The 16,682-nt window shown below is 39.7% G+C and overlaps 1 protein-coding gene across 6 annotated transcripts in view; it reads left to right on the plus strand.

Moving 5' to 3' along the window:
- Positions 1 to 16,682, plus strand: part of slc20a2 (solute carrier family 20 member 2) — a 126,361-nt gene that overhangs the window by 50,243 nt on the left and 59,436 nt on the right. Inside the window, exon 1 of one of the 6 annotated variants that reach the window (XM_057832793.1) lies at positions 872 to 1,786. The exons of 3 other annotated variants lie outside the window; for them this stretch is intronic. The gene's annotated coding sequence lies outside the window, so the exon portion shown is untranslated. Of the gene's footprint in view, positions 1 to 871; positions 1,787 to 5,941; positions 6,430 to 16,682 lie in introns of those variants that run through there. 2 more of the 6 variants (XM_057832795.1, XM_057832794.1) reach the window with 2 other exon arrangements.

A 16,682-nucleotide genomic window follows, 5' to 3' on the forward strand; every position in this document is an offset into this window, starting at 1 on the left:
AGCCTAAACTAAAGACTCTGGATGAGTGTAACATAGAGCTGAAACGAATACTCGAGCAACTGGAGTAACTCGAGTTTAAAAACTGATCCGAGTAATTTTATTCACCTCGAGTAATCGTTTATTTTGACAGCTCTAAGCATCACGTTTTGCTCGGACTACTTTTAATGCGGGACAACGCGCTGATGTCACGGGCGTAGAGGAAGAAGAAGAAAAAAAAAACTTACTGCAGCCGACAGCCGCTACAAATGACGCCGACGTTGCTAAATACTAGCCCGCACATGCTACGTTAGTTGCAGGTAACGTCTGATGAGTCTCATAGAGATCACATGTATGTTGAACTAGATGTCCAATGACAGACTAGGCCGCGTCTAGGCAGCGTTAGCAAACAGCCGCCATCTTAAAGCAGTAGAGCGCTAAGCGCTAATAAAGAGCGCTAAACGCTAATAAATAAGATTAACGTTACTGTCACTACTAGCTCACGTAACGTTAGCCCTGCGGTGGGCTAGGTTTCTATTAATTAAGACCACTTTCGATGCGTGGCTAACGTGTCTTACATACAGGCTTTAACATAACATAGCGTTGTGGAGTGATGAGGGTGTCAAATAAAAACTCAATAATGCTAACTATCAATTTTAGCTCAGTAGTCATTGCTGGATAAAACACCAAGAGCACTGGTCCCTAATGTGCTCCAATACAGCCTGTATCATACATTTATTTTGAACACTGCAAAAACTCAAAATCCTATCAGGACTTACAGTTTAGACTAACTTAAAACTGCAGTGAATTAGTCTTTTTTTTTTTTAAATTCTAGTTACATCTGAGGTGCAATTGTTGGCTGTTTTCAACAATATACATCAAAAATAAAGACATTGATTGACTGAAAATGATAAAATGTCTTGTTTTCTCATGTATATCTATAATTGCTCTTCACCTAAAAATATATTTGTTTTATCCGATTACTCGATTAATCGATAGAATTTTCAGTCGATTACTCGATTACTAAAATATTCGATAGATGCAGCCCTAGTGTAACTTATTATGTCTGTAGCGTTAAATACAATTAGAAAACGATATATGTTTAAAAAAGGCATGGCCGATATTTTTTTGCCGATTCCGATACTTTGAAAATGACGTGATCGGACCCGATCGATCGGGATGCTGATCGTTCGGGACATCTCCAAGAAATTATCCATTTCTTGTAAGACAATATTTATTACAAATATATTAGAGGGACACTTCAGGTCCATGTGTATGCAAGCAACAAGACTTTTGTCAGGTACCGTATATAACATTGTCATTTCTGTCAAATTTTTTGTGTGGGTAAAATTGTTGTTTGCCGTATGGTCTTAACATCCCCGAGTTGTCTATAGAATGAAAACAATCGCTGTGGTATTATAAAAGAGAGACAGTCTGCATTTTTGTGTGAATGCTTGCGTGTGTGTAGGCTTTAGAAGTGGTGTTGCAACCGACATACTCATTGCAGTCATGCATGCTGTTGTTGTCATTCTTGAGCACCCCCCACTGGTGCTCCTTCTCCTGAACATGATCATAACACAGCACAGTGCGAATGTGTACGTGTGTGTGCGCGCGCGTGCACGTCGGTCTACAGCGCCCCCCGCTGGGGAACGCACAGTCAGAGTCAGCAGGTGCAGCTGACGCAGAAAGCCTTCGGAGCAGGCAGGGCCAGTTGGGGCGCCGACAGGGAGGACAACCACAGAAACATTGGACAAATGATTGAGTGGACTGCACAGGACTGCGTACAAATACCTTTGCTTCACTCATGTATGTAAGTAACATTTGGCTTTAATTATATAGTTGACTGGGGTGATGTGTGTGCAAGTTCAGAGGCGTAAATCATCAGATTCATATCTGTCATAAATGGTTAAATATTACTCAATTGCACTCTGGTTAGTTAGTCACGGTGAAGTGTTCCTCTCACATTATTGTTAAGCATTAGCGAAGCGCAGTCCGCTTTTTGTCTGGAGAACGACGGCCCCGCTGCGACTCGAGACCTGTCGGGTGGACCGAACGGAGAAACATAGAGGCTCACTGTTTCCGATGTGTGATTGAAAGAGACAATGTGGTAGAGATGGTGTGCGGTCGTGGGCAATGAGGCTGTGGAACCAAGACAATGGCGCAACAAGGCGCAATATCAGCATCAATAACTCTTACAACAAGGGGTTTATGTATGCAAGGGTGTAGGTTTGGTCTCAAAATTGGTAAGGACATCTCGGATGAGCACTCACTCAGACATTTTATCATGTAGCACAAACTCAGATAAAAAGCTTGAAAAAAATAATGAATTAGTTCAAAAGCGCAATTCTTTAGCATTCAGAAACACTAAAAGAAATGAATAAAAAACATTGTGGTGGTCAGTAAATGTTACTTTTGTATAGCAAGTGCAGGGAAATATATATGGAATCGCTCCATTCTGAGGAAAAAAATATGGAATCATTAGAAACAAACAAAGAAATAACAATCAAAACACATCTCTAGTATTTAGTTGCACCACTTCTGGCTTTTATGCAGTCTCTGAGGCATGGACCTGATGAGTATTCTTCATCAATTTGGTGCCCATTCTCTTTGATTGCAGTTGCCAGATCATCTTTGCAAGTCGGAGCCTTGCTGTGGACCATTTTTTTCCATTTCCACCACAGGTTTTCAATAGGCTTGAGATTTGGGCTATTTGCCAGCCATGACATTGACTGGATGAGTCTTTCTCCAAGGAATGTGTTTATCTTTTTAGTGCATTTATTGAAAATTTAACCTGCACAGCCATCTCCCCAGTGCTTTTGCCTGACATGCAGCACTATATCAACAAGGACTGAGGGAATTTGGATATTTTCTTCAGGTCGTCATCTTTGTAAATCTCACTGGAACAGCACCAAACCAAAGTTCCAGCATCATCACCTTGTCCAATGCAGATTCTTGACTCTTGACACCTTATCCAATGCAGATTCTTGACTGTTGACCAAATAGATTTTAGATTATTTGGGTTACATTTCTCATGAATATTAATGCAAAATAAATCTGTGTTGACTTAATTTTACGTACAACTTTACCTTATTTTCGATTAATTATACCCACCTGGACGGCAAGAACTACATGTAAAAAAAGTTGTCCGAGAGTTTAAGCGGATTTTCGCCGTTAGCATTAGCCTAATCCTAACGCGAATGCTATGCTAATGCTACAAGTTACATTTAGTGCGTGATGATCACTTAGCACGGAGCTTTAAAGTCTAAAGCCATATTGAATATTCTCTCTAGCCGTGTGTGCAAGCCTAGAGTCTGAGCATGAGTGACACAACTAGACACTGCTACGGTGCAGGCTTACTACACTAAATGTCATGAGAACATATGACTGAAACTATTGTGCATTCTCGTCTCGTCGACCTGGCATTCGTCTCGTTATGTTTTAGTATCCTAAAACACGTTTTTAGCTCGTTACCGTCCCGTCATCTTCATGAAAAAAGTATTCGTTGACTAAACATTTTCGTTAACATCATCGCTGACGAGAGCAACACTGAGTGGACCCATTCTCGGAAAGCTCGCCGTTTTTTTTTTTTTAAGAAGTGGAAAAAACAATGAGGCCTACAAAGAAAAGTAGTACACAGTGCCTACAGTCAAATATGTTGGCGGTTCAGTGATGTTTCAGGGTTGTTTTGCTGCCTCTGGCACTGGGTGCCTGAACACTGTGCAAGGAGTGATGAAATCTGGAGACTATTAAAATGTTTTGGGCAACAATGTGGGGTGTCGTGTCAGAAAACTGGGACTGCGTCAGAGGTCATTGGTGCTTTTGGCATATGGCATTTTTTTGGGTATGTGGTAGAACGCAATTTGGTATGTGGCCAAATGGATTTTGGTGTATGGCATTTTTAGGGAATATGTGGCAAAATGGCTTTTGGTATTTGGCATTTTTATTTCTTATGTGGCATTTTTATGGTACATGGCAAAATCGATTTTGGTATGTGGCATTTTTTCCTGTATATGGCAAAATGGCTTTTGGTATTTGTCTTTTTTTTTTTTGGGGTTTGTGGCATTTTTTGGTATATGGGAAAACGGATTTTGGTATGTGGCATCTTTTTTGTATGTCGCAAAATGGATTTTGGTATGTGGCATATTTTTGGATATGTGGCAAAATGGTTTTTCGTATCTGGCATTTTTATTTGGTATGTGGCTTTTTTTTTTTCGGGATGAGGCAAAATGGATTTTGGTATATGGCATTTTTTGGGGTATGTGGCAAAATAGCTTTTGGTATTTGGCATTTTTATTTGTTGTGGGATTTTTTAAAAATATGATTTTGGTATATGGCATTTTTTTTGGGCATGTGGTAAAATGGCTTTTGGTATTTGACATTTTTATTTGGTATGTGGCAAAATGGATTTTGGTATGTGGTATTTTTTTGTATATGGCAAAATGGATTTAGGTGTGTGGCATTTTTTTTTTGGTATATGGCAAATGACTTTTGGTATGTGGCAAAATGGCTTTTGGTATATGGCATTTTTATTTTTATTTGGTATGTGGCTTTTTTTCTATATGTGGCAAAATGGATTTTGGTATATGGCATTTTTTGGGGTATGTGGTAAAATAGCTTTTTTGTATTTGGCATTTTATTTGGTATGGGGCATTTTTTTTAATATGATTTTGGTACATGGTATTTTTCTGGGTATGTGGCTATTTGGCATTTTTATTTGGTATGTGGCATCTTTTGTTATATGGCAAAATGGCTTTGGGTGTCAGGCACTTTTTGTATATAGCAATTGTTTGGGATGTGCATCGCCGTCAATGGCATGGACGTGCAAGGCTTGCAAAAAATACCATATACCAAAAATAATGCTATATACAAAAAAAGCCATATTCCAAAAGCTATGTTACCACATACCAAAAAAATTACATATACCAAAAAAAAAAAACCCCACAAATAAAACATACCAAATCAGAATGCCATATACCAAAATCGGCAAAATCGATTTTGGTACTTAGCATCTTTTTGGTATGTTGCAAAATGGCTTTTGGTGTTTGGCATTTTTATTTGGTATGTGGCATTTTTTTTGGTACACGGCAAAATCGATTTTGGTATGTGGCATTTTTTCCTGTATATGGCAAAATGGCTTTTGGTATTTGTCTTTTTTTTTTTTTTTTTTTTTTTTTTTGGTATGTGGCATTTTTTTGGTATATGGGAAAACGGATTTTGGTATGTGGCATCTTTTTTGTATGTCGCAAAATGGATTTTGGTATGTGGCATATTTTTGGATATGTGGCAAAATGGCTTTTCGTATCAGGCATTTTTATTTGGTATGTGGCATTTTTTTTTCGGGATGTGGCAAAATGGATTTTGGTGTATGGCATTTTTTGGGCTATGTGGTAAAATGGCTTTTGGTATTTGACATTTTTATTTGGTATGTGGCATTTTTTTGGTATATGGCAAAATGGATTTTGGTATGTGGCATTTTTCCTGTATATTGCAAAATGGATTTCGGTATGGCATTTTTTGGGGGGTATGTGGCAAAATAGCTTTTGGTATTTGGCATTTTTATTTGTTATGGTGCATTTTTTTTAATATGATTTTGGTATATGGCATTTTTTTGGGGTATGTAGTAAAATGGCTTTTGGTGTTTGACATTTACATTTGGTATGTGGCATTTTTATGGTATATGGCAAAATGGATTTCAGTATGTGGCATTTTTTTTTGGTATGTGGCAAATGGCATGGACGTGCATGGCTTGCAAAAAAAATGCCATATACCAAAAATAATGCTATATACAAAAAAAAGCCATATACCAAAAGCTATTTTACCACATACCAAAAAAATTCCATATACCAAAAAAAAAAAAAAAAAAAAAAAAACCATACCAAATCAGAATGCCATATACCAAAATCCATGTTGCCACATACCCCAAAAAATGCCACATACCAAAATCCATTTTGCCATCTACCAAATACTACTTTTCATTCTCGGCCCTGCTGGCAATTTTGACTGATCCCCACCCAATGTTGCTATCCTCTACATCATCCACCTTTTATTTTTAGAATGAAAGTTACAGCTTTCAATGTCCTTGATCCAGCCAACGCTTCTCGCACTCCACATTGACAATCAGCTGGCACGTTTCCACCACTCGGCCCTCATTGGCTGCCTCGTCCCCTCCCGTCCGTCCTCCCTGCACACCGACAGCCACTCATTGGCCGGCGTGTCTTCTTAACGTGGATATTATCATGTCTAGACTCGACTCCGGTCGCATTTTCTCCCTCTCTCCTCACAATGCCGCAAAGCTGCTGAAGTCTCCCTCTGTCTCTCCGCTCTTGTTCTGCCTCCATTCACCACTCCTCCTATCATCAGCCACTCTCTCTACACATCTCCTGTCCTGTCAGTCTCACGTTCAGCCTCCTTGAAGGCTGTTCAGCTTTCTCCCAGATGCTGGGACGCACGAAGGTGAGTGGAGATGACTTTCCCTCGCTCTATCGCGTCGCCGTCGTAACTAAGTCAGCCATCTGTTGCGTCGTCCTCGGACGTATCGCGACGACGCTCGGCCAGCCACGTGTCGACGAGGGCCCGAGCTCGTGACGCGGTGTTTCGCGCCAGCTTCAGCGGCCGTTGCTGCAGTGGCATCTCCGGCAGATTAATGAGCTTTGTGCCGCAAACTGCGAGAGCAAGGATTACATTGTTTCCAGAGGCTGACTTTGTCGCTTCACGGGCTATGCTGTAAAAAGATAAAAAGGTTTAACAATAAAAAACTGATGAAATTGTACCGGGAGAAAAAAACGGAATAACGTAAAAAGGGTAGCCTACTGTGAAATAACAGCAAACTACAGGGAGTCCTCGAGTTCCGTTCCATTTCTGCATATGTCAGGTTTCACCGCTGAAGTCGAAATCAACGTGAAAATTGTTTGGCGGAACAAATGTGGGTACATTGAGCATAAACTGGACCCCCCGAGTTGACGGTCCACCGGGGCTGAGGGCTGATGCTAGTGGACAGTTATTCGCGGGCTCCTCCACACTTTCACAGGTCCCTGGAGATGATTGTCCGGTGTGTGTGTTAGGGGGATGCAAGTGGATTTTTTTTTTTTTTTTTGCGGACCCCTCCAGATAACCGGCCAATTGGCTGGCAGAGATATTTAACACTTAAACACTAGAGGCTGGCCGATATATGGACTTTGGCCATTGGCCGATTAACATAAAAATAAACAAATAAATGGATATTAATCAGGCATCTGTGTGGACAACTGGCCACAGCTGACCAATGGTAGGAACCCAGAAGGACCCTGCAGCATTTGAACCAATAAAACCTGACTGCAGCGCAGAGCCAGAATAATACCTGACTTCAGCTGACAGCCGCTACAAACTACGTCCTCATGATGCTACGTTGCTACAAACTACGCCCACATGATGCTACGGTGGTAGGGTCGGATGCGTCTCATAGAAATCACATGTACCGTACACTGCTGGCCAAAAGAATTTTCACCCCTGCGATTTTGTCAGATAATGCTCAATTTCTCCCAGAAAATGATTGCAATTACAAATGATTTGGTAGTAATATCTTCATTTATTTTGCTTGCAATGAAAAAAATACACAAAGGAGAATGAAAAAAATATATAATCATTTTACACAAATTCCAGAATTGGGCTGGACAAAAGTATTGGCACCCTCAGCCTAACACTTGGTAGCACAACCTTTAAACAAACTAACTGCGAACAACCGCTTCCGGTATCCATCAATGAGTTTCTGCTGGAATTTTAGACCATTCTTCTTTGGCCAACTGCTCCAGATCTCTGAGATTTGAAGATTTCTCCACAGATGTTCTATGGGATTCAGGTCTAGCCACTTTTGAAGTCTCCAGTGCTTTCTCTCAAACCATTTTCTAGTGCTTTTTGAAGTGTGTTTTGGGTCATTGTCCTGCCGGAATACCCTTGACCTCTGAGGGAGACCCAGCTTTCTCATACTGGGCCCTACTTTATGCTGCAAAATTTGTTGGTAGTCTTCAGACTTCATAATGCCATGCACATGGTCAAGCAGTCCAGTACCACGGGCAGCAAAGCAACCCCAAAACATCAGGAAACCTCCGCCATGTTTTACTGTGGGGACTATGTTGTTTTTTTTGAAGGCCCCTTTTTTTTCCCCCTGTTGATTTCTTTTCCCAAAAAGCTCCACTTTTGTCTCATCTGCCCAGAGAACATTCTTCCAAAACGTTTTTGGCTTTCTCAGGTAAGTTTTGGCAAACTCCAGCCCAGTGTTGTTAATAACAGCGTTAGAATATAACGGCGTTACTAACAGCGTTATTTTTTTCAGTAGTGGGTAATCTAGTGGATGTTTAATGGTCTAAAGTGGAAAATTTTCCACTTTTCTCATCTTGGCAACGCCGTTACCGTTTCTGAGGCGGGAAAGGCGTGCGTTACTCTGCGTTACTATGTTGGTTGACGCGAGAAAAGTCTGAGAGAGACGGACTCACGGAGACGAGAGAGCAGACCAGGAGCGGGGACGCCGTTGCAAGCGCGATGCTAGGTGGCTCCAATAATACCTGACTGTAACCGATAGCCGACAAACTCATATATTGTAGAACTACAGTAGATGCCAGACAGACACAATGGCATTAGCAACATATCTAAAGAACTAGATGCGTCAGTAAACAGCCGCCATCTTAAAGCAGGAGACCTCTTAGGAAAGCTCTGTTGTGTGTGACCTGAAAAAGAAAATTATCACCAGTTACTTTGCCAAGTAACTAATTACTTTTACATTCAGGTAACTGAGTTACTAACGCAATTACTTTTTGGGAGAAGTAATTTGTAATTGTAATTAATGACTTTTTTAAAGTAAGATTAACAACACTGCTCCAGCCTGGCTTTTTTTATGTCTCTGGGTCTTCCTGTGTCACTGGGCCCTACATTATGCTACAAAATTTGTTGGTAGTTCTCAGGCTTCATATTGCCATGCACACAGTCAAACAGTCCAGTGCCAGAGGTAGCAAAGCAACCCCAAAACATCAGGGAACGTCCTCCATGTTTGACTGTGGGGAACGTGCTCTTTTCTTTGAAGGCCTCGTTTTTTTCCTGTAAACTCTATGTTGATGCCTTTTTCCTAAAAAGCTCTACTTTTTTGTCTCATCTGACCAGAGAACATTCTTCCAAAACGTTTTAGCAACCTCCAGCCTGGCTTTTTTATGTATCTGGGTCAGAAATGGGTATCCTACTATAGAGTCCCTTTTCATTCAGATGCCGAAGGATAGTGCGGGTTGACGCTGTGTTACCCTCGGACTACGGGACAGCTTGAACTTCATTGGATGTTAGTCGAGGTTCTTTATCCACCATCCGCACAATCTTTGGTTGAAATCTCTCGTCCATTTTTCTTTTCCGTCCACATCTAGGGAGGTTAGCCACAGTGCCACGGGCTTTACACTTATTGATGACACTGTGCATGGTAGACACAGATTCATTCAGGTATTTGAAAATGGTTATGTAGCCTTAAATTGCTTCCTCACTATTTTACTGCTCACTTCCTCAGACAGTTCTTTGGTCTTCTTTTTTCCCCTCCATGCTCAATGTGGTACACACAAGGACACAGGACAGAGGTTGAGTCAACTTTAATCCATTTTACCTGGCTACAAGTGTGACTTTGTTATTGCCACCACCTGTTATGTGCCAAAGGTAAGTAACAAGTGGTGTTAATTACACAAATTAGCGAAGAATCACATGATTTTTTTTAAGGGTGACAATACTTTTGTCCCGTCCATTTTTGGAGTTTTGTGTAGAATGATAATGATTTAATTTTTTTCTATATCTTTTGTGTTTTTTCATTGCAAGCAAAATAAATGAAGATATTACTACCAAAGCATTTGTAATTGCAATCATTTTATGGGAGAAATTGAGCATTATCTGACAGAATTGCACATGTGCCAATACCTTTGGCCAGCAGTGTATGTGAAAACCTAGTGGAGAACTACAGACCTCTGTAATTGCAAACAAAGGCTTTTGCTCTTAATATTAGCACTGATTTTCTCAGGGGTCCAAATACTTATGAACCCCGGTAAATTACAAATGAATTATTGAAAAAGAATCATACAATGTGAGTTTCGTTTTTTTTTGTTTGCTTTTTTTTAGATTATGTCTCTATAAGTGGAAATGCATATAGGATTGACATTTCAGACCTGTACCTGTTTGAAAGAATGAATTGATGAATAATGAAAATTGCTGCTGTAATTTCATTCTTTTAACAAGCCATGTAACTTGCTAAGATCCAAGGCGTGATACTGATGTGTGGCCACAGTGTACACATCTGATGTTTCTCACAGTGGTCCTCAGTGTGCTCAGAGAGCTTGTGTGTCTGCTCAGACACATGAAAAAAAATACAGGGAACATTGTTGGGGAGTACGCTTGAGTTGGATGTTGCCATATTTCTTTCCCCACTAATCAAACTTTGTTTTGTGGAAAAGCCTATGCTAACAGAAGGTTGTCAACTTTGTCTCATTCTTCCTTCTTATCTGTGATGCACAAACATAAACTGTCAAGATGTCCATTTTCAGCCTGTGAAGATGGAATTTAAGGCACGGTGACATCACACCGCCGCCAATGATTCGCGGATAATCAGCTTTGCCTTTTAGAACGGCTGCCGCACACAAATAGTGAAGTTTGTGTTGTGTAAACAGAAATTTTTGCCACGATCAGCACCTCGGACAGTGGTCGTGTTGGAACGTCGTAAAGTCCGCGCTGTTGTAGACAATATGTTTCTTATCGCGGGCGTTCTGTGCAGTGGTGTGCGACTGTACTCTATCATCTTTATAGCTGTTTATACACCACAGATGCATTGTGTATCTGTGCCCTTTGTTTCTAACAAAGGTTTCCTATTTCAGCTTCTTCATTGCGTTTTGAATATTTACCTCACAATGCTAACCGAACTGCGGCATTGCTAGAGTTAGAATTATCCACGCTTGTGACTCTGAATGTCTGTTTCTAACAGCCCCCCCCCCCCCCAAACTTTCTTTGTTTTCGCTAGATAAAAGCACAGCCTTCATGCAGGTTGCATAAGATTTTATTCAGCATTTAAAATGGATTGTATTCAAACAGCACAATGCATTCCCAATGATTAATGTTAGTCAACTTGACCTTGAGATTTCTAAGGATTCTTTGAATATGACGAAGGTGACGCAGCAAATTGCTTTTCAAATATTTGCTGTTGCCTTTCAATGCATTTGAATGGATTTAGTTTAGTATTTCTATTCAAAAAGTGAAACTCATTATAAAGTTAAGACGACAGACTGAAACCTTTGAACCTTTAAAGGTCAAGTGACTCGATTAAAATTCTGGCCTTTTAGACTTGCAAAGCCCCAGATAGTAAAATTCCTTTATTTATTTACTTTTTGAATGGCTTTTTTTTTTCAGCACGCCGCACACCCAAAACCGTTTGACCGTCCGTCACCGTTCGAATTTTAGCTCATTCAGTCCCAGCGATTTTCACCGGTGCAACCCCTTTCGCTCCTGGCCGTTTTACTGGATTTTGACTGATTTTGCAAGGCCCACAGAAAATTCTGTTCTATTGCTATATAAACATGGAACCCACCAAAAGAAATATTAGAATCTCTTCTTTCAGCAGGAAAAAAAGTAAGTTCATATGTTTTTCCATTCTTTAAAAATCAGCATTAGAAAATATCTTAGTTTGAGCAATTTTCCAATTTCTGGTGAAAAAACAGAGAAATTGAGCTTTTTGTGAAAGCATACATTTCCAACATAATTTTGACTAACACAGCCTCTTTTTGCTTTAGTTACATCCCAAACATCTGAATAATGTTTTCCTTTTACAAAATAACGTAAACAACAAGACAAGCTTTTGATACAGGCATGAAAATCACTCACCTTTCAGCGAAATTCGCCGTTTTGAAGTCAAAAAGGGTGACCTACGTGAATTGTGTAGATCCGAGGAGAAAATTTTTAGGGGGGGGGGGGGGGGGGGGGGTCGTAAGTAGAGATGTCCCGATCTGCTGGTCACGTCATTTTCAAAGTATCGGAATCGGCAAAAAAAAATATCGGACATGCCTTTTTTTAAATATATATATATTTTTTAATTAAATCGTTTTCTAATTGTATTTAACGTTACAGACAAAATGTCTTACACTCATCCAGAGTCTTTAGTCTTGGCTTAAAGTAGGGCTATCAAATTTATCGCCTTAACGGCGGTAATTAATGTTTTTTAAATTAATCACGTCAAAATGTGTAACACAATTAACGCATGCGCTGCACGACCCACTCACGCGTTGTCGCGTTCACTCTATAATGGCGCTGATTTACCTATATATATATAGAGCTAAAAGGCAGTGTAATATGAGTTAAGTGAATTTTGGCAGTCTTTGGAGCCTTTTTTTAATTGGCTAAAGCCTTAAAATCCCTATTTCAACAATTAGAAATATCGTAGGAAAGCAATGTGGGTAAGAAAGGTAGTAGTTGATCTTTTTCTTTACACCCTGTTATTTCTGAACGCAGAGAAGATATATCAATTGGTGCCACTACGCACAGTCATGGTTGCACTTCCCATCATGCATTTGGGCAGAACAGTTAAATGGCTACAGTATCCTTTACTGAAAGCTCAACAAATACACTAGATGGCAATATTTAGTCACAATATACAAAGTTACATTTATCCTTTAACAATTACGAGTCTTTCTATCCGTGGATCCCTCTCACAGAAAGAATGTTAATAATGTAAATGCCATCTTAAGGATTTATTGTCATAATAAACAAATACAGTACTTATGTACTGTATGTTGAATGTATGTATACTAGGGCTGTCAAAATGATCGCGTTAACGGGCAGTAATTAATTTTTTAAATTAATCACGTTAAAATATTTGACGCAATTAACGCACATGTCCCGCTCAGACAGTATTCTGCCTTTTGGTAAGTTTTACAGCAAGGCTTTTTGTGCTGTCAAACAGCGAACTCTTGTGGTCGCTTTGGGACATGGTTTATGGTTTTCTTGCTAGTTCAATATGGCTGCACCACGTCTCGGGCTGACGCCTACGTTGTAATGTTGTGCTTATATGATCCTTGGACAAGATTTGTCCGTAAGTATGGTTGTTGTAAAGAATGTACATATTATGTTAGTAAGCGAAATGTTCTATTTTTTGTATGAGACGCTTTTTGTTTATGTTTAGTGAACCTGTATAGCGTGCTAAGCTAATGTTGTTGCCAATGCAATGCTTGTGTATTTTTTTTTTTTTTTTGTAGTTTTACGACGGTCTAAAGAGGACAATGGTTTGAGGCCATTTTATGAATAAATCAGATGAAAAAGGAAGAAGTCTGATTATTAAGGCGTCGTTCACTATCTGTCTAGCTTTGGAAAAAGTAGACGCTTCGGAGTGAGGACAGCATAGACAGATTTAAATGACAGTAGAGTGAAATGCCCACTACCGTCCTTATGTACCGTATGTTGAATGTATATATCCATCTTGTGTCTTATCTTTCCATTCCAACAATTTATTTTACAGAATATATATATAATGTACAGAAAAATATGGCATATTTTATAGATGGTTTGAATTGCGATTAATTGCGATTAATTAATTTTTAAGCTGTAATTGACTCGATTAAAAATTTTAATCGTTTGACAGCCCTAATATATACGTCCGAGTTGTATTCATTTTTTTTCTTAATGCATTGCCAAAATGTATATGATCGGGAAAAATTATCGGGAATGATTGGAATTGAATCGGGAGCACAAAAAAAAAACAATCAGATCGGCAGATACTCAAACTAAAACGATCCGGATCGGGAGCAAAAAAACATGATCGGAACAACCGTAGTCGTAAGTCCATCTAACTAACTAACTAACCACATGTTTTATTTAAGTTGCTAAGCCTGTCGCAATATGCAATGAGTTCATTTATCGCAAGGTAAATAAAAATGAGGGCGGTAATTTTCAAGGCTGCGTTTTATCACCGCGTGTGTGCATACATTTGTGCGTGTGTTTAGATGACATGAGACTCCAGTTGTTGTGTCCATATTGGTCAACAACACGACGTACAATTACAGTTCACACATACAAAATAAGGAAACACATCTGTAAACGTTAGTTAGCATTGCTACACTGAGACAACTTACTTTAGCCTGCTATAAAACATTAGCAATCTTTTCCAAAACACAAACTCGCGGGTGAAAGGTGACACTTAAAACATGAAAAATCGCTGATTAACAGCATTTGCAAACGAAAAAATGAAAAAACAATCTGTCAGTGACATCACAAGCAATGACAAAGTGCTTATTGGAGAGTGGAAAATTGTTAGCGGTTTAGCGAACGTACTTCCGGTAAACATTTCAAAATAAAAGCATGTCACGTTTGTCATATAAATAGTGATTATATGATTTTTCAACGGCTGACAATACTTTTGTCCGGCCCATTTTCAGCGTTTTGTGTAAAATGATAATGATTTTTTTTTTTTTTAATCCTTTTTTTGTGTGTTTTTTCAATAAATGAAGATATTACTACAAAAGCATTTGTAATTGCAATCATTTTCTCGGAGAAATTGAGTATTATCTGACAGAATTACAGAGATGCCAATACTTTTGCCCAGCACTGTAATAGCTAGTGCTATCCCCTGAACTTCAGTGAGACACTTTTTGTAGCCATCTACCAGTCTTGAAAAAAGTTTGCCCAACTCCTTAACGCAGAATACTTTCATTTGTGAGATGTTTGAGTGGTTTCTTGCATGTACAGCCCGTTTCAAGTCACCCCAGAGCATCTCAATGGGACGTCCTATTTTTTCACATGACTGTAATTTACAAATCAAAAATTCCAGGACGTCAAGGGGCATAAAAGTTGTATACAAAATTCGCTAAAAACTGTCCCATTTTATTTCTATAGGGATGCCATTGACAGCCATTTACGTCCAAATTTCCCTTTCATTTTCAATGGCAGGAAAACATAGGTCCTTGTGATTTATTTTTTTGACTAATTACCATGACAGCCCATTGACATTAAATTGGCGATTCCATTGACAGCCATGGCCATGTACGTCCAACGTTCCCATTCATTTTAAACGACAGAAAAACCTGTGTGGTTGTGATTTTTTACCAAAAACTTACAATCACAGCCCATTGACATTCAATTGGTACCCAAATAAGTCGATGCCATTGACGGCCATGTACGCCAAACTTTGCCATTAGTTTTCAATGGCAGAAAAACTTGTGTGGTTGGTAATTTTTGACCAAAACTTATAATTAAATTATTAAATTATTATAATTACAGCCCATTGACATTCAACTGGCGCCCAAGTAAGTCCATTCCATTGACAGCCAATCACGTCAATGCCATTAACGGCCATGTACGTCCAACGTTTCCATTCATTTTCAATGGCAGAAAAACCTGTGTGGTTGTAATTTTTTGACCAAAAACTTACAATTACAGCCCATTGACATTCAACTGGCGCCCAAGCACGTCCATGCCATTAACGGCCATGTACGTCCAACGTTCCCATTCATTTTCAATGGCAGAAAAACCTGTGTGGTTGTGATTTTTGACCAAAAACTTACAATTACAGCCCATTGACATTCAACTGGCGCTCAAGTAAGTCCATCCCATTGACAGCCATGCACGTCCATGCCATTAACGGCCATGTACGTCCAACGTTCCCATTCATTTTCAACGGCAGAAAAACCTGTGTGGTTGTGATTTTTGACCAAAAACTTACAATCACAGCCCATTGACATTCAACTGCTACCCAAATAGGTCGATGCCATTGACAGCCATGCAACAGGACGTGTCCCAGACATGTTCCCAAATCAACTGGAAGCGACCTGATGTATCGACCACAGCAAAGCCCCATCGTAATTTCTCCAGAAATGAAAATCATGTGAAAAATGATGTGGCGGGTCAGTTTGACACCTGTGCTTTTACGAGTAACAATTTCCCAAACGTGCATTTTATTTTTAATCTGCTATAAATGCCGCAATTCACAAAATGCAATCATATCCTCAGCAGAGGCCTTCACGCTTTCCCGGATGTAATTACAATGTAGCTGCAATGATGAACTGCAGAGTGTTAGCTTTAGGACAGCTGCTAGCACGGAAAACAAGGTCAAATAGATGGATGTGAAGAAACATGCCCCGGGAGCTTTAAACACACAGAGGCAGGAAATTGCAAAGAAGAGTGCTCAGGTGTTGTTGGGATGCACAGGTCGGCATCATTTAATAAAGATAGCGCTGTTAAGCCTGGTATTTCCTAGCCCAGGGGTGTCAAATGTACAGCTAGGGGCAGACAATCCCACCTGAGGGGTTCTTCTGCCTGACCGGCACGTTATAGTTTAAACTGGCATTAAAAGTGGTATTAAAAAGCATTCAATCAGATTTGCTCAGGCATGAAAATCTCTCACCTTTCGGCAAAATTCACCATTTTGAAGTCAAAAAGGGTGACCACTGACCTACGTGAATTGTGTAGATCTGTGGAGAAAATTTTCGGGAGATTTTTTTTTAATGTTGGATGCTTGTTATTCAAGCGGGGAAAGCGGCAACAAAGCCAAAAAAGCGCACCAGAGTGGCCAAAACATTGACGTATTTCAGCCAAACAAAGGAGGGTACACTGTTGTGTCCTGTCTCTTCAATGCCAAGCCTGGCTGCACGTCGGCCATGAATGAACACCTAAAGCGCCGTCACCCAGTTGTAATTTTGGAAGACAACAGGAGCTGTGAGATTGTAAGTCCATCTAACTAA

Source organism: Corythoichthys intestinalis, chromosome 3, assembly GCF_030265065.1.
Source record: "Corythoichthys intestinalis isolate RoL2023-P3 chromosome 3, ASM3026506v1, whole genome shotgun sequence".
NCBI classification, from domain to species: Eukaryota; Metazoa; Chordata; class Actinopteri; order Syngnathiformes; family Syngnathidae; genus Corythoichthys; species Corythoichthys intestinalis.